The sequence below is a fragment of the Dreissena polymorpha genome, unplaced genomic scaffold (assembly GCF_020536995.1).
Source record: "Dreissena polymorpha isolate Duluth1 unplaced genomic scaffold, UMN_Dpol_1.0 chrUn008, whole genome shotgun sequence".
In the NCBI taxonomy this organism is placed as follows: Eukaryota; Metazoa; Mollusca; class Bivalvia; order Myida; family Dreissenidae; genus Dreissena; species Dreissena polymorpha.
The window spans coordinates 824,633-841,532 of record NW_026273322.1 but is presented as its reverse complement, the minus strand read 5'-3'; the positions used below and the strand labels follow the sequence as shown (position 1 = coordinate 841,532).

Genomic DNA, 16,900 nt, shown 5'->3' with positions numbered 1-16,900 from the left:
GCTATAAAGTCATGCAAGGGTGCATGTTCTCAAAGAACAGGGTAACTTCAGACAAGAATGGACTGATTCTATGCTGGGGCCATATGTCATAAGATCCATTTTTGCATGAGGTGGCTTATATCAACTAATCGTTACAACTTAGTTTAACAGAAGGGCACCCAGATTTCAAGACATTGTTATATGTCCTGTCCCAGGTCACTATATTGTTGTGTGTGATTTGATGATGATTGCATGCATGAAAAAAGGAAAGGACTTTTCAGCCTGAGGTATGACACTTTTGAGTGAGAAAGGCATTTTCTTCCATAATTATGACTTATTTCAGTACTAGAACTCAATTATTAACTTGGTTCATTTGCTGTCCAGACACATTTAAATGTTTGGTAACATTTGTCCATGCACAAACAGAAAGGCAGAGTAATATATTTATGTACATATACTAGTTTATTGTACCAGTGTATCAAATACAAGAAAATAGTTCTTATCATCTGATCAAGAAATCTTACTGTCACAGCATGGTTACATATATTAGCCTCGCTCTATGAACAAGGGTGTTTGATGCAATTGCATAGTGTCATCCCAGATTAGCCTGTGCATTCCACACAGGCTAATCAGAGACGACTTTTTCCTCCTAAACTGAATCTTCGCTAAGAAGAGACTTCCTTTAGACAGAAAATCCCATAAAAGTGGTAAGTGTCATCCCCGATTAGCCTGTGCTACACAGGCTAATCTCATATGACACTTTACGCACATGCATAAATAACCCTTTTCACAGAGCAAGGCCTGTATGTTTGCTTGTATGTGTATAGGGGACTGGTAAAAATTAATAGTTTACGCATCGGAATCATGTTTTATTGCAAACATATTCACCACTGCATAATAAAAGGAAAGAGATTTAATCTTTACCACTGAGAAACATATTTTGACGCATTTGTAGTTCCTTAAAATTTATTTTACATTTAATAAGAGACCTTTCTTACTAAATTAAAGTTTTAAATGCTTCATTTCCAACCCTTGGATAATGATGAGCAACAAACAGCATAAAACCTTAACAGACTGCGAGTTAATCACAGGCTGGTCTGGTTTAATGCTGTTTGCACATAGCCATTTTCACTTTGCTTCTAAGTGGAAAATGATTAAAACGAGTTTCTCTATGGGATAACTGGGCATAAAGCACGTGTTGTCAGTGTCCTCTTAATACAGCTCAAAGAAGTCATAGATGAATGTTACAATTATTTATTCTTGCATTTTACTGAATACACAAAAATATGGTAGAAAAGAAAAATTATGTACAGAATGTCGTGAGAATAAAATCACAAAACAAAATGAGTGTAAAATCAATGTGTAAACAAAGCAGAATGATAAAATAATTATTATACTTAAAATAAAAATAAAGAAAATGTAAAATAACGTCCTAACTATGTTTCAAACAAACAAACAACAACACTGTTGTGCGATTTGCGAGATACGCATATATACGGAATAGGAACTACCCATTTTATGGATAGCGGTGTCCCAAACATAAAACTACTTATCTTATTGTTAGAGCTGCTTGCTGGACATTCAGCTGCCCCTTTCCAATGCCCCGGCTTGCCACAAGCGAAACACAGCCCTGGGCGTCTCAACGGCTGTCTCATCGACATCCCCTGGGTTGCATTGTTTTGTGCAACCATCGGCTTCCGGTACGGCCCGATGCGCGCGCCTCGTGATTTTTTCGATTTTTCCGCTTTTAACTTTTTGTTTGCCCGCGCCTCTGCCCTGTACATCCTCTTTTCGTCTTCGGAGTCAGATGCCAGCGGGTTGGACTCGTATTCGCTTACGAACCTCCACCCCAACTCTGATTCGTCAGCTAAACGTATTAGCTTCTGTCGGTGAGCCACCATAGCTTTGACTTCCGCGATTTTGTTTCGCGTTTCTTCAATATTTCTATTCGACAACGAACTTTCTACTTCCTCTAATGCCAAATTTACTTTCGCATTATGCTTAAATTGCTCTTCACTTGATTTTCGTTTAAAAGATGGTATACCTGATACAATGTTCGAAATTTGAGTTAACTGAGTAACATTAGTTTTTGAACTTATCTTTTCTACAATGCGTTCCAGGTCATGAAGCATTGCATTCTTATGTTCAGTTAAAGAAGATTTCAACTTTTCATCGACTATTTCGCTGATTTTCCATTTTCCATTTTCGGTGCACGATCTTGCCACGTTGACGCATTCGCTAGAACTGATTTCTATCGCTATTTATTTCTATAAATAGAAATACACAAAACAAACTCGCAAAACCGGTTTGTTTTCTCATGTCCGTCAGGACAAAAGTACTCCGCTATACGATGTAACGCGGAGTACTATAATTAATCTATGTACCCATAGGAAACTGTCTACTTAAACTAAAATACTTATAAAAAATGCATTCAATTTTTGCAAATTAATATACATGTATGCAAAATTAAAAAGCACATACCTTGTATAGAACATGATTGAAGTATGTTCATATTTAAATCAATTAAAATTGATCAATTACAATTTGTTGTAAGGATAGCTTTGCCCCAGTCACAAAGGTCACTTATTCCCCTTCACCAATTTATCAGCTGTGTTCCAGCCCAAATTTGTGTTTAACTGGTATAATCACAATCATAAAAAATCTAAGTGGTCAACAATGTGACACACTAAAAAGGGACTATCACAAAACAAGCGGCATCATGCGATAATGGGCCACAATCTATATGCAGCCAATCAGGCCAGAAGATACACTGTGCACTTATGGGACCAGGAAACCTTTTTGTGACTTTATAGCAGACATCTTAGCTCTAAACTAGACTGCGCATGTCGTTTTGGAGCTTCTCTGTTTGCATATGGCTTGGGACCCATGTTTGTATGACGCCGTTCATGTGACACCTGTACATAATGATGGTGAGGGGGGGGGAGGCATTAACTGGTTCTCACATCAACATGTATGTTTACAGGGCATAGTCTTGAATATTTCAAACACGAAATATAATTCTAACAAAGACGAACATGACATACTTCTCCATAAGACAAGACTATTGCCAAGTAATTTAGTCCCCTACCGGCTCCACCATTGTCAGAAATTCCACCATTGTCAGATTTTTTTTTATTTGTTGCCATAGCAACCAGAATTTTTGACGTAGGAACAAAATAAATTGACATCTATAATGACCATATTGCCATCTATCCATGTTTCAAGTTTCATGAAAAAATATTAAGAACTTTTAAAGCTATCGCAGGATCCAGAAAACCACCATTTTTAACAGTATTTCAAGTCTATTTGTTGCCATAGCAACCAGAATTTTTGACGTTGGAACAAAATGAAATGACATGCTGCTTGCATAATGTCCATATTGCCATCTATCCATGTTTCAAGTTGAAAAAAATTAAGAATCGCAGGATCCAGAAAAGTGTGACTGACTGACAGACAGAGCGCAAACCATAAGTCCCCTCCGGTGAAACCGATAGGGGACAATAAATATTCCAATTTTGTATTAAGCAAAATAGTTGCGAAGTTCATGCAATAACTTCCTCTAAACTGTTAACCATTGACAAACTTATAATGTTCATGTATGACACATTTTTTTTTTAATTAAAAAACCAAATACCATATTAGAGTTGATGATGTGTTTGAAACTTATCTTATTGTTTTATCTTTTAATAATCAGATTTAAGCAAACAAAAATGCAGCGTTTTTCCTCACCACTTTGGGAATTGTACCGGTACCGGTGAAATTGGGAAAATTAGCGGCATTTTCATCCAAATTGGGAAATTTATTAATTATGCTGCAAACGTTTTAAAACATGTACAACTAATAAGTTGACATCAAAGTGGTGAGTGATTTGCTACGAAATCATGTTTCTAATACCACTTAACAATGAGTTTATTAAACTTAACACTCTTTTTAACTCAAACTATGCTTGAGAGTATGAACTGTCTAAATTGGGACTCGTAGCCACAGGTTCTGTAGGATAACCTGACTCTGATTGAACCAGGACTGCGTCAGTAGTAGACTTGACCATCGATGAAACGCTGCCATTATCAACATCTGACAAATATGCTCTGGACTCGATATTTAATGCATATTCCCAAATTTTCTAAGGCCAAATTTGATAAATGAGCGAGTGATAATCAGTACCGGTAATTTGTTTGGCTGTTTTACACTTAAATTGGTTACATACTACTTAACGAGCAGTATTAGAGTTTGCCTCCAAGGCACTGAAGATGCCAATGATTGTGAATCAGTTGTGCGTGAATAACACAGTTTCACTATCAATGGATAATATCAGTGGCTTTGTGCCAGTTTGTTGGCGTTGCTATACCTAACACACTTATCAGTCATTACGATGTACTCCTCCACGAACAAATCATGGCAGTTACTTAGAAGGCTGCTGATGGCAACCTGGTTCATTCCTCGAGGAAATTGTACATTTGATGCTTTATATTGTCAAAACATTTATTGCGACACGTTAACGTTTTTATAAATAATTATTTAATAAATTAACTAAAACTGTCAATGTTTGGTTGCTTTCTCAAATTACCGTAATTAAATTTGTAATTCAAAACACACTTTTCAATCTTCATGTTAATGCGACGTATCAAAATCTAACGTCACATAAACATTACACGAGCATATTTCCTTTGTCTCGACAAAAGCGCGCTAAAAATTAAGCCGCTCATGTAAAACGTCACGTTACCGCTTGGAAAGCGTAGACGTATTGATTTTTGTCTAAAAACTCTGTTGCGTAGGGACAATTGAAATCTTTTAATTTGGGTTTATTTTTTTATTCATTTTAACTAAATAAAAAAATAATCTCCATAAAACATGCTGTATCTTTATCGTAATGGTCTTTTCGATGTTTCATTATTGAAGCAATTATTGCACTCTTTATACAGTACTGAGAAAACAAAAAATCCGGACAAAGCTGGATAAAGTGTTAAGTGAAAACACGCTTAGCCGGTATACTGTCCTCATTGTGTAACCTGCGATTTTTTGACAAAAGGGATTAAAATGTGCGTATGCAAATTTTCAGTGAATTAGGAATTTTCATTTTGAAATTGGGAATTTTTATTTTGAAAATTGGAAAAATGGTCTTATTGGGAATGGCGCCGTTTTACGGTACCAACTTTATATACAGGAAAAACGATGAAATGGCATGTTAACATACAAAACACAGCAAAGAATTCAGTGTTTAGCAAAATCTGAATATCCACAGGTAAAGAGGCATGCAATTTTCAGGCAGCCCGTTTTTACATTTTAAGGCTGAGTCACTTCTTTGCAATCGTCGGATACCCACGACTAATACACTCCGTTACTCTCCAGCTTTATCCGTGGGACAATACAAACTAAAAACGCCGTTTTAGGGTGTGTCAAATCTAGTTATTCCATTGGATCCCTCACTGTTTTCTTTCTTTCAGAGTAAAAGTATCTCCAGTCTCTTACATGGGCGCGATGTCTTTTCAAGCACTCGGAGAGGTGGGTGGAAAAGCTTGGTATATCAAATCGTAATTATCCAAGCGAAGCATTGACACTTGCAAAGCGAAATTCTTTTTGTAAACTGCAATTTCGTTGGTCTACTGAAATGTTACAGTTAAGGTCAAAATAGCGTTTTAAGTTCTTATTGTCCCTCTGCTAAGCTTATGCTGGAGAGTAACGGAATGAATTAGTCGTGGGTATCCGACGATGCTTCTTTGCATGCTATGAATTACTTTATTGTAAGCTAATAGTCACTTAATTGTAGGCTAATAGTCACTTAATTGTAGGCTAAGAGTCCCTTAATTGTAAACTAAGGGTCACTTATTTGTAGGTTAAAGGGGCTTAATTATAGGCTAAGAGTCATTTAATTGTAGGCTTAGAGTCACCTATTTGTAAACTAAGAGTCACATATTTCCAGACTAAGAGTTACTTACTTGTAGGCTAAGAGTCAAATATTTAAAGGCTTAGAGTTACTGAACTTGCAGGCTTGGAATCACTAATTTACAGGCTAAATGACACTTTATATACATGTACAAAATCACACGCATTTGAAAGCACATACATTTAAAATAGAACAGGACATGTAAATGAAGAAGAAAGCAGTGTATGTACATAACATTGCACAAATGGGGGAAATATAGCACATACATTAAATATACATATAATGTATATGTACAATTTCAATATATATGTTCAATGAATCCATTAAACAACTAGAGTAGGAATATTCAGCACTGATACATTTACATACTGCCAACTGTGTTGCCTTCATATTTTAATTCAATTGTTGAGAACACAATTTTAATAAAAGACATGGGCCAACATTGTAAATGATACAGTATTTTATGCAACCAACCAATATTATGCAACACTAAAAAGCTGTATATTTACATGGCTTTTGATATATTGACAAATTATGAGCTCAAACATGCAATCATTTCTGCAAATTATGATTAAATATGACTTAAAACACTTACATTTTAGCTATGTATAAGGCATAATTAATAAACATACAGTTTGCAATAAATCAAAATTTAAACAGCAACAAATACAAAATTGACTATTCTTAGACATAATTTTTTCATAAAACTCCATTTTGCAAAGGTATTACCTTCAACAATACAGTACATAAAATACATATGCATGTAAACTGTATTCAGTTTCTATGCACATCAATGTTTTCTCTTGACTAAACTGTCTGATTTATGAACCAACAAAATGTAAAGTGCTATTCAACCTCTGTTATTCAAGCAAGTATTGGCTGCAAAAAGTCTGTACATACAGTTGACTCAATTGTGCCCTATTAAGTCTCTACAACACTTTCCAATAGGACAAGATTGAGTTGGCAAATGACAATTTATGGCTATCACAATTTTGATGTAATGAATCATCCTGTATGACCCTGTACTAAATGACTTCAGACTTTGGAACACTGTGAGATTATCTAGTCAACCATTATAGCACGGGTTATGAATGTGCTCAGGTTCTTATTTCAATAGCCTACTCAGACAACTTTACATTTCAGTTTGAAACTTATCAGGTATTCTGACCTCACTTACTTTTATATTTTGAATACAAAAGCTAATAAATTTCTGAAATCCAGTTCCTCCCATAATATCCTGATACATTCGGATTTCATTGGTTTTACTGGAGTCAACAGTGTCAGTTTCAATAGATGCCAGTCTCAACTGGTTCCCTTTCTAATGCCAGTCTCAACTGGTTGCATTTCCAATGGCAGTCTCAACTGGTTCCCTTTCCAATGCCACTCACAACCGGTTCCCTTTCCGGGGAATGTCTTTACTAACATTACCTTGTTATGTGATTTTAACAACCTCTTTGGTAAATGTCTACACTTGAATCACTTAGATATGTGACAAACCATGTGACTATCTGTACTAACATCACTTAGTTCTGTGACTAGCTTGGTCAATATCTGTACTTACATCACTTAGTTCTGTGACCAATGTGCCTTTGGTAAATGTAAGTTCCCCATCAGATTGTGCAGTGTATCCTTTTATTGCAACACTGAAACTGAAAAAAATCAAAAAGGAAGATATTAATAATTCATATTTTTCTCTATTTAAACTATATACAAACTGTAAATTAAACATATGAAGGAAAACAATAATAACTAGAGAAGGCAATGCTAGAACCAGAATACATGCTTGTAACCTTTTAACCCATTTGATTATCTGGCAAAACGTTGAATGTATGTTCTAAGATGACAGAAATCATATATTTGTTTCAAAATAAATTATAACAAAATCATTACCCTTGAAAGTCGTCAGACGATGTTGACGAGGGTTTCTTGGGTTTCGCAACAGGGATGCCCCGCTTCTGTTTGGTCCCAGTTGTGGGTGGGGAGACCCCAATAGGAGATCCCTCCCCACTCTCCATTGACTTGTGTATCAGCAGTGCCCCAGATAAACTGCGTATCTGCGTCTTTCACCCTATTAAAATGTTTAAAAACGCAAAGAAATACAATATCATGCGTATTGAAAACGAACCCGATTTGCCTTTTACGCACATTCGTCTTATTTGATGCGTACGATAAATAGCTTTGATCGAAAATACTTTGCTCGTTTTCGGTATTTTTTGTTATCATTTTCGTTACGTGGCGACGTTTTTATTCAGCAAGCGCCTGGATGACGGATGACAGTCAAAGCTATTCAAACGCTCTGCGGACTAGATTTCATAGTTAAATAAAGCGGCTGACCAAATTATTTACGACGACATACATGCGTTTTCAATCTGACTTAATCCGTCGTTCATTGTGCATGTATTTGTAAAGCGTCTGTACTTTCAGTTTCTAATACGATGCGTAATAAAAATGTCTAATAGAAAGACGTCCGCAATTGTTGCGCCAAAATATCAGTCGATCGCTAACTTTTTCGAACCAAGAAAGCAAGAGTCAATAAGTGCCGAGTCATTCGTGTTATCGATTTTTTTTTAAGATTAAAGTTTATATTATCAGTTTCAAGGATTAAAGATGTTATGAAACATCAGTTTATTAAAGTTAATTATATTAGTTTACAGTTTTATTGAATCAATACAATTGTGTGCATCTTCAACAGAAGTAAAGCAGCAATGATTTTACTGTATGCATCTTATAACTCATTTCACCCTATTCCAAGAATGAAATCACCCTATTTTTCAAAATCAGTGGGTGAAAACCCTATTTTCGAAATAATTATCTGGGGCACTGGTATCAGTGGTAGAAGGCTCTTACTCTTGGTGGCCTTCCATCCTGGCTGCCCTGCTTTTGCACCCTTGGTGGTTTTGATGGACTTCCTTGTTTAGCATTTGTTGTATCACTGCCTACACCATTTGCATTGGCAACTTGCTCTTCACTTACATGGTTATGCTCAGAATTTTATCAGTTTTATCAACATCCTCACCATTAAGAATCTTTTTTGGAGCAACAAAGGCCACTTGGCTTATGTATTGGGGATTTGTTTACAGGAGACAGTATTCCTGATTTGCCTGCTGGGCTGTTGGACCTGTATCTTACAGATGATGGAATACCTGTTCTGTTAGCAGGACTGTTGGATCGCTGGCGCAAACTTTTTCCATCATTATTCGTACCTTGACTCTTTTCCTGCTGTAATTCTGTTCTGGACTTATCTTTGCTTTGATTTCTCATTCCGGGGCTTGGTATATTGGACTTTCTGCCTCTTAGTTACGGCGACTTCTGGGCTATAGCACTCCCAAGTGGAATTTTGCTTTCAGTCTCTGAAATTACTTTAGGCTTAACAGGCAATTTGCTTTCACTCTCAGATGCACTTCTAACTTTACTTGGAATTCTACTTTCTCTTTCTGTTGAACCTCTTCTTACTTTACTAGGAATTTTACTATCATTTTCTTTACCAGATTTAAAACCCTCCTCAGTTTCTAACTCAGACCTGGGTTCAGACTGTTCAACAGTCTGGACTTTTTCTTCTTCATAACAAACATTGTCAATTTTAGGTTCAACCTAATGTTTTCATTTGTAACGTCTATTATGACATTTTCCAGGTTATTTAACTCTTTTTCTTTTACAAGTATCTTTGGTTTTGGCAAACATTTTGGCATATTTGATTTGGGTTTTGGAGCAACCGGTGGACGACCAATACTGTCAGCCCTTGTTTGTTTGTCCGGTTCACTTAAACTGTTAACACTTGATTCAGACACTTGCTTATCAATTTGTATTGGGGTTGTCTTTTGAGCTGCTTAATTTAGAGAATCTAGATCCGCGTCCTGCTGTGGCCTTTCATTTCCATTAACCTAATCAGGATTATGTTGAGAAACAGGAAGTTTGCAGTTGTCAGTTTTTAATTTTGGCAGATTGGAAACATTGTCAATTTGCAATTCCTCAGTCTTTTCAGTAACCAAGTTACTATTGTCTCAAATATCTCCACTGTCTGTATTTATTGGTATGCTGACATGCTTAGGAGCTTGAAGCTTTGAAGCTTTCATTTTCGGTGTTAAAGGTATTCCAGATTTCAACTGTTGTGGATGCTTGGGCATACCACTGTCAACACTATCTATAACACCTGGAGAATAATCTTGTATATCATCCAAACCTTCCTAAGCAGCCTGCAGTTTATTTTCAATTGATGGAACAGATTCAACATTTGACTGTCCAATAGCAATATTTGACTTCCAATGGCCATATTCATTTCCTCAGAATATGGTTTTATATCAATGTCTGACTTTCTGGCTACATGCTTTGGGCTGGGTTTGGGTAAAAGTTTCTCATTAGGCTTTCCAAAGGTGCTTCCAAAACTCGACATGGTACGGTACGGGGGACTATCAGGGGTGGGTAGGTCTTGTGACTCATTCCTTACAAGATCAAACGTTCCTTGTGGAGTCAGCTGAAAAGTTGTGGTATCCTCTGTGCTTGGTATCTGGTCCTCTAGATTTGTAAGCTCCGAGAGTTTCTGTCGGATTGGTCCAAGTTTTGGGGTTGAAATCTTTGGAGGTGCTCGTCTCCTTACAACTTCATCATTTGCCAGAATATTGTTTATGTCAGTTATTTTTACCTCTGCGTGAGGTAATGTCACAAAATTAGGTTTAATTTATCTGATAGGAACTGGCGGCTTGGTTCTTTTGGGTTTATCTACCACTTCCTGAGCAGTTGTCTCAGTTCTGTCCTTAATGCTCTGGGGATTATTAACAGCAGCTGTGTTGTTGATTGCCTGACCAACCGACTCATAAAGAGGATCATCATTAGAGACTTCATTGTGTTGGTGTGTCTGATTTTTTAAGGGAGGAGGTGGAGGAGCAAAAGTAGTCCTTGGAATATTGAATGATTTGCTACTAGATATCATTGAATTGTCCTGTTCAGATGTCGAAACTTTCCTATGATCTGTATTCACATCGTCATTTAATTTTTTCTCCTTGATTTCATCAGGCAGTGGCTTATTGTGAATGACATCGTTGCTTGCTAGTTCATCATGTTTTTCAGTGTTGTACCCTGATATACTGAGGGGAAGCTTGAGGAGAGGGGGCGGGGTTTTTCTAGCAGGCTTCAGCTTAGTGGGAGTGGTTGTGATAGATACAGATAGGGGCCGGACGTCTGAAGTTTCTCATCTTCTGGGCTATCAGAACACACAGTGGACGGTGAGAGACTGCTGGAGGGGTGGTCCAACATCTGACATAGAAATGGAAACGCAGTTGACAGTTAGTTGCAGTCGTGCTGTCAGCATTTTTAGCTCATCTATTTTTGGAAAACAAATTATGAGCTATTGTAATCACCTTGGCGTCGGCGTCGGCGTCTGCGTCGGCGTCGGCGTCCGGTTAAGTTTTACGTTTAGGTCCACATTTCTCAGAAAGTATCAATGCTATTGCATTCAAACTTGGTACACTTACTTACTATCATGAGGGGACTGGGCAGGCAAAGTTAGATAACTCTGGCGTGCATTTTGACTGAATTATGTGCCCTTTTTATACTTAGAAAATTGAAAATTTTGGTTAAGTTTTGCGTTTAGGTCCACTTTTTTCAGAAAGTATCAATGCTATTGCACTTTAACTTGGTACACTTACTAACTATCATGAGGGGACTGGGCAGGAAAAGTTAGATAACTCTGGCGTGCATTTTGACAGAATTATGTGCCCTTTTTATACTTAGAAAATTGAAAATTTTGGTTAAGTTTTGTGTTTAGGTCCATTTTATTCCTACAGTATCAAAGCTATTGCTGCTGGAGCAGTATTGAATTTTCATTAAAAACACTTATTAACTATCATAAGGGGACTGTGCAGGCAAAGTTATGTAACTCTGACTGGCATTTGGACGGAATTATGGGCCCTTTATACTTAGAAAATTGAAAATTTGGTTAAGTTTTGTGTTTTGGTCCACTTTACCCCTAAAGTATCATAGATATTGCTTTCATACTTGGAACACTCGCAAACTATCATAAGGGTACAGTAAAAGGACAAGTTTCATAACTCTGGATGTCATTTTTACGGAATTATGGCCCTTTTTTGACTTAGTAACTTTGAATATATGGTTAAATTTTGTGTTTCGATCCACTTTACTTCTGAAGTATCAAGGCCATTGCTTTAAAACTTCAAATACTTTCATGCTATCATGAGGTTACTGTACCTGGCAAGTTGAATTTTACCTCGACCTTTGAATGACCTTGACTCTCAAGGTCAAATTATTAAATTTTGCTAAAATTGCCATAACTTCTTTATTTATGATTAGATTTGATTGATACTTTGACAAAACTACTCTTACCTGACATACCACAATAGACTCCACCCTAACCATCCCCCGTGCCCCCCCCCATTTTTTTTTTTTTTTTTAAAGATCATCTCACAAATGACCACCACACTCTCACGATATACCCCCCCCCCCAACCCCCCCCCCAATTTTTTTTAAACGGTTAAAAAACGCAACTATTTATTTTTATTATTTTATGTTTGAAATACCGTCCAACCATCGCACCCAAGAATCCCCTCCCACCCCCCCCCTCCCCCACCCAAATCCCCCCCCTAATTTTTTTCTTTTTTCTTTTTTTTTCTTTAAGATCATCTCACAAATTACCACCACACCCTCACACTATACCCCCCACCTCACCCCCCCATTTTCTTTTTTTTTAAACGGTTAAAAACACAAATATTTATTTTTATTATTTTATGTTTGAAATACCGTCCAACCATCGCACCCAAGAATCCCCCCCCATGTCCACATCCCCACACTATACACCCCTCTTCACTCCACCCCTCCCTCCTTTGTGATTGAAAATGAGAGTCCCTTCACCTTTTAAAAGAAAATAGATGAGCGGTCTGCACCCGCAAGGCGGTGCTCTTGTTTATTCTACATTGTTGCATTATAACGGGATAAAATCAATACCAGCTTTCTATCATTTCAATGTATACAATTATTTAACTTAAACTGATAAGCTATAATATTGAGGATAACTGTTGCTGATATTGAATAATTTGAAAATATAGCTTTTATACAATAAAATTCAAAACAATGTTTCGTAAAAAGAATTTATTGTAATTAAAGATTTTATTAAAATAAATAATTATATTTTTCAAACATTTATAAATGAAAATTTTAGATTTGTGAAACAAATTAGAATTACTTAATTTAATAAGCCTGTTCTTGTTCAAAATTTAATTTGTACTACACGGTTATGCTTCAAGCAACATGAAATTTTGTCTCTTATTTAAGACGTATTCAAGTATTTATTCGTATATCTTAAGATATTGGCACGAACTGCAAGAAAAAATGTCTTTGATTCAGTAAAGATTTTTGCAAATGTATTTCAATAACTTGTGACATTTGCAAAAATTCTTTACGGTGTGTTTTCATTCTGCCCACCGCATGTGTAAGCCCCTGAAAACTCCCTGATTCTGAACCAGGAAGATACTATGGGAGCCTATGCAAGAACCACACTTCCATGCATGCATTTCTTACACGACAGTTTGCACTACCAACCTGAATATAGGCTTCAGGAAACCATCCCACAGATTTATTTTAACTGCCAAGCCACCAGCCATTCTCCAGGACCTAGTGATAGGACATAAAGCAAAGCACTGAAAAGTCCTGCGGCCTGTTCACAAAGTTTCATAGATAATAAAGAGTTTTCTTAAACTTAACAAACTTTTGTAAATGTGCAGTTTCAAAGTGTTTCATTGTGATAAACTGAGATCCATTTAACTGTTAGGGATAATCCTTTTTTTTTATATTTAAAAGTGATTTATTAAAAATGAAGATTAATTCATATTTGAACGATTGAATATATAAAGCCTATTCTTTTCTAAAGGTCTTATCCAAGCCTATACTTTCATAAAGGTCTTAATTAGCCACGTATCCAAGTGCAATTCTTGAAGTGTCCAAAAACATGAGTACTGAATTTACTTGAAGCTATGTATAACAAATAAGAAAATAAAAAATTATCATGAAATCAATTTAAATTCTTACTGTTTAGAAGAGGAGCTATAAGTAAGAATTTTAATATTGTCTTATATGCAACTGCTATAATGTGTTCAATGTAAACTGTCTCTTACTGATTTAAGACTTTTAAGCAACTATTGGTATTTGGTCGGTTAAAGAAGATAAAAATGACACAATCACACTGACACATAACACTTTTTCATTAATGATTGGTGTATAAAGTCAGTTAGATGAAACATAAATGGATAGAACTAAGCCTAGATAAACAGAACATGTACACACGCTGGGATATGTTTTATTGTTGCATCTTTATGACAAGAAACCGTCGGAGACGGGTGATGATCCCCCAAAGGTTTTTTGTCACAATATTGCACTATATATTCAGATAAAAGGAAAAGTCTTGAAGGGCATAACTTTGGACAAAACAAAACGATGGATGGTTTAGCAACTTTAAAATTTCAAAGGGCCATAATTCTCTTAATAAATCGTCTAACCAGAACCCACTAATAACATGCGCATCTCCTCAATGTAGTTAAGCTTCACATAAAACTTCATTGAAATCCAGTCAGTAGTTGGGGAGAAATAGCCCAGACAAGTATTGCACTATATGTACAGTTTATAGAAAATTCCAAAGTGCCATAACTCTGTGAAAAATCATCCGACCATAACCGGCTGATAATATGCACATCTCCTTTTGGTTGTGAAGCTTCCCATTAAGGTAGAACAACTGTAATGGGCAATATTCCAAAACCCATTAAAAGTATTATTTTCATAAACTTTATACCATATTTGGTCTTATTACACATTTTTTTAAAGGGCTTTCCATGCCAAAATTTTTTTCGTGATTTTTTCTGTATGATTATCCCCATAACCATTATTCGAATTTTCTTCTAGATTAAATTACCCCTGGGGATACATTAATTCAATAAAGTCATAATTTTTGTGCATTTTTTTAAACAATGTTTGTATATTTAATACAGGATATGATTGTGGATGATAAAATAATATAATACAAGACAATGGAGTGATAACAATAATGAAAAAATCTCATTTATTATTTAAGGTCCTTCAAAACTACAAGTTCGACCCGTGTATGCAAAATTCACACATACACAATTTTCTTCTTTTTTTTATAAGTTGTATGTTATTTCTTTGGAATTTGAGCATTTAAATTTCATCAGAGACATGTGATTAGCTTAAATCAAAACAAAAAAGCAACTTGCCCGTGTATATTTTGAACAATTCACTAAAATCTAATATAATTATTAGAAATATGTTTCAAGAAATTCAAAACCACATAATGGCAAATGGTGAAAATATGCAAAATAAACAGAATCATTTACCAATTCAGTTAACCGATTCAATCTTTTTACTCTCTGTATACATATATTTACTACATAACGCATTTATGTTAAATCTGCCAATGTAGGGATGGCCTTTGTGAGGTGGGGTTGGGGGGAGGGGGGTGGAAGTGGAGGCATGAGTAGGTCTGAAAAGTGAAAAAAAGTTGTATACTAAGTATTTTTCTCTCTAAACCAAGATCTATAACATTGTTAGATTTAAATTCTAATGATCACCAACCTAACAAGCTTGTATTCATTTAATAACAATTTGCAAACTAAAATATTCATGCAAAATTTCATAACCAAACTAAATAAGCATATACTTGTTCCTTTGACATTGATCCTTCAGTGGGTAACAAATACTCAAGCAAATTTGGCGACACTTGGCATGTATATAAAAGGCAAAGTAGGGGTTAATAAGTACAACCCTTCATTTTTCACCTTATGTAATTGATCAAGTCACTGTTACTAAATATAGAAACAAAACCCCCTCATATTGACTTTGGCTGCCCAACTGATCCAATGAATGTAATTGTCCAAACACTGGCTGCACAACCTATCCAATGAATGTCATTGTCACATCAGTCATTGAAATGCCTGTAACTTGTAATGCCTCTTGACTTAATGGAACAGTTGGGGTGACGTATGTTGCGAACTGACTACCAGACTGGACATCCATCGATGCATTTAAGTAACCTGCGGGAGCTCCCTTCCTTCAACTGAAAACATAGTTGAAATTGCAATCTAGTAAAATATTGATATGCAATATCACATTTTATACAATGCAACTAAACATAATATATTGGAATTTTATTAGGTTAAAAATCATATTGCTGATCTACCAGCCATAAAATTTGTTTCTAGAAGAAAACAATCATGATGTTTATAAGAAAATTATTGTTATTTTAGACATATTATTTTGGCTATTATTTTAGGATTGGAAAAAAATTTCAGCTAATTGAGCGAAAATACTTGTAATTTGAATTGGGCATGGACAGACATTCTGACCCTCAGCATGTGTATAAAAATGACTGCAAAACATTGCCTAACTTACACTTGTGAGATTGGAGGTCAAAATAGATAAAAGGTTTTACAACTCATTTTATATAGTTTCATGTTTTGGATGTAATTATGTACAAAATTGTATTGTAACCGCTGATAATCCCAATAAAAGTCTTACGTTATTTCATTAAATATAGCACTGCTAGCTGCAATACTAGCTGATTCAGTCGCAACTTGCTCTATCACCTCATTAGCTGGCTGTTCCATTATTTTTAAGTTGGTGTCCGATATTGGTTTGAGGTTTAATGTGGACAGCATTTTGTTTACACGGGCTGATCAACCCATGCTGTCCACCATTGCTAAATGCAGAAACAAATATAACTATAGCAAAGATATAAGTAAGTACAAGATATTAAAATATATATATACAAAATTACATTAACATCTTGTTACTGTATCTTGATGTATAAAGTAAAGAGAGCAAAGCCATAGGCCATGATATAGTCATAATAATGCCCGTAATTTACATCTTAGAACTAAATATCTATATAAATGATTCCAGTATGTGTATTTTATATTAACGCTCTGATCATAAATGATATATCTGTGACCTTACCTCTTCCAAGTTTTGTGTTAACAACAAAGCAAGGTATTCCACTTTTCCAGGCCCATTTTTCCCATAGTC

The 16,900-nt window shown here is 35.6% G+C and overlaps 1 protein-coding gene and 1 long non-coding RNA gene across 2 annotated transcripts in view; one reads left to right on the top strand and one right to left on the bottom strand.

The window, feature by feature from the left end:
* LOC127863427 (transmembrane protein 272-like) overlaps nt 1-16,900 on the top strand; it is a 96,884-nt gene that overhangs the window by 20,540 nt on the left and 59,444 nt on the right. The window lies entirely within an intron of this gene.
* On the bottom strand, nt 15,456-16,564 carry LOC127863430 (uncharacterized). The gene is made up of 2 exons (XR_008041051.1): nt 16,394-16,564; nt 15,456-15,932 (listed from the first exon to the last, which is right to left on the bottom strand). It is a non-coding gene; the product is annotated as an uncharacterized LOC127863430 (long non-coding RNA).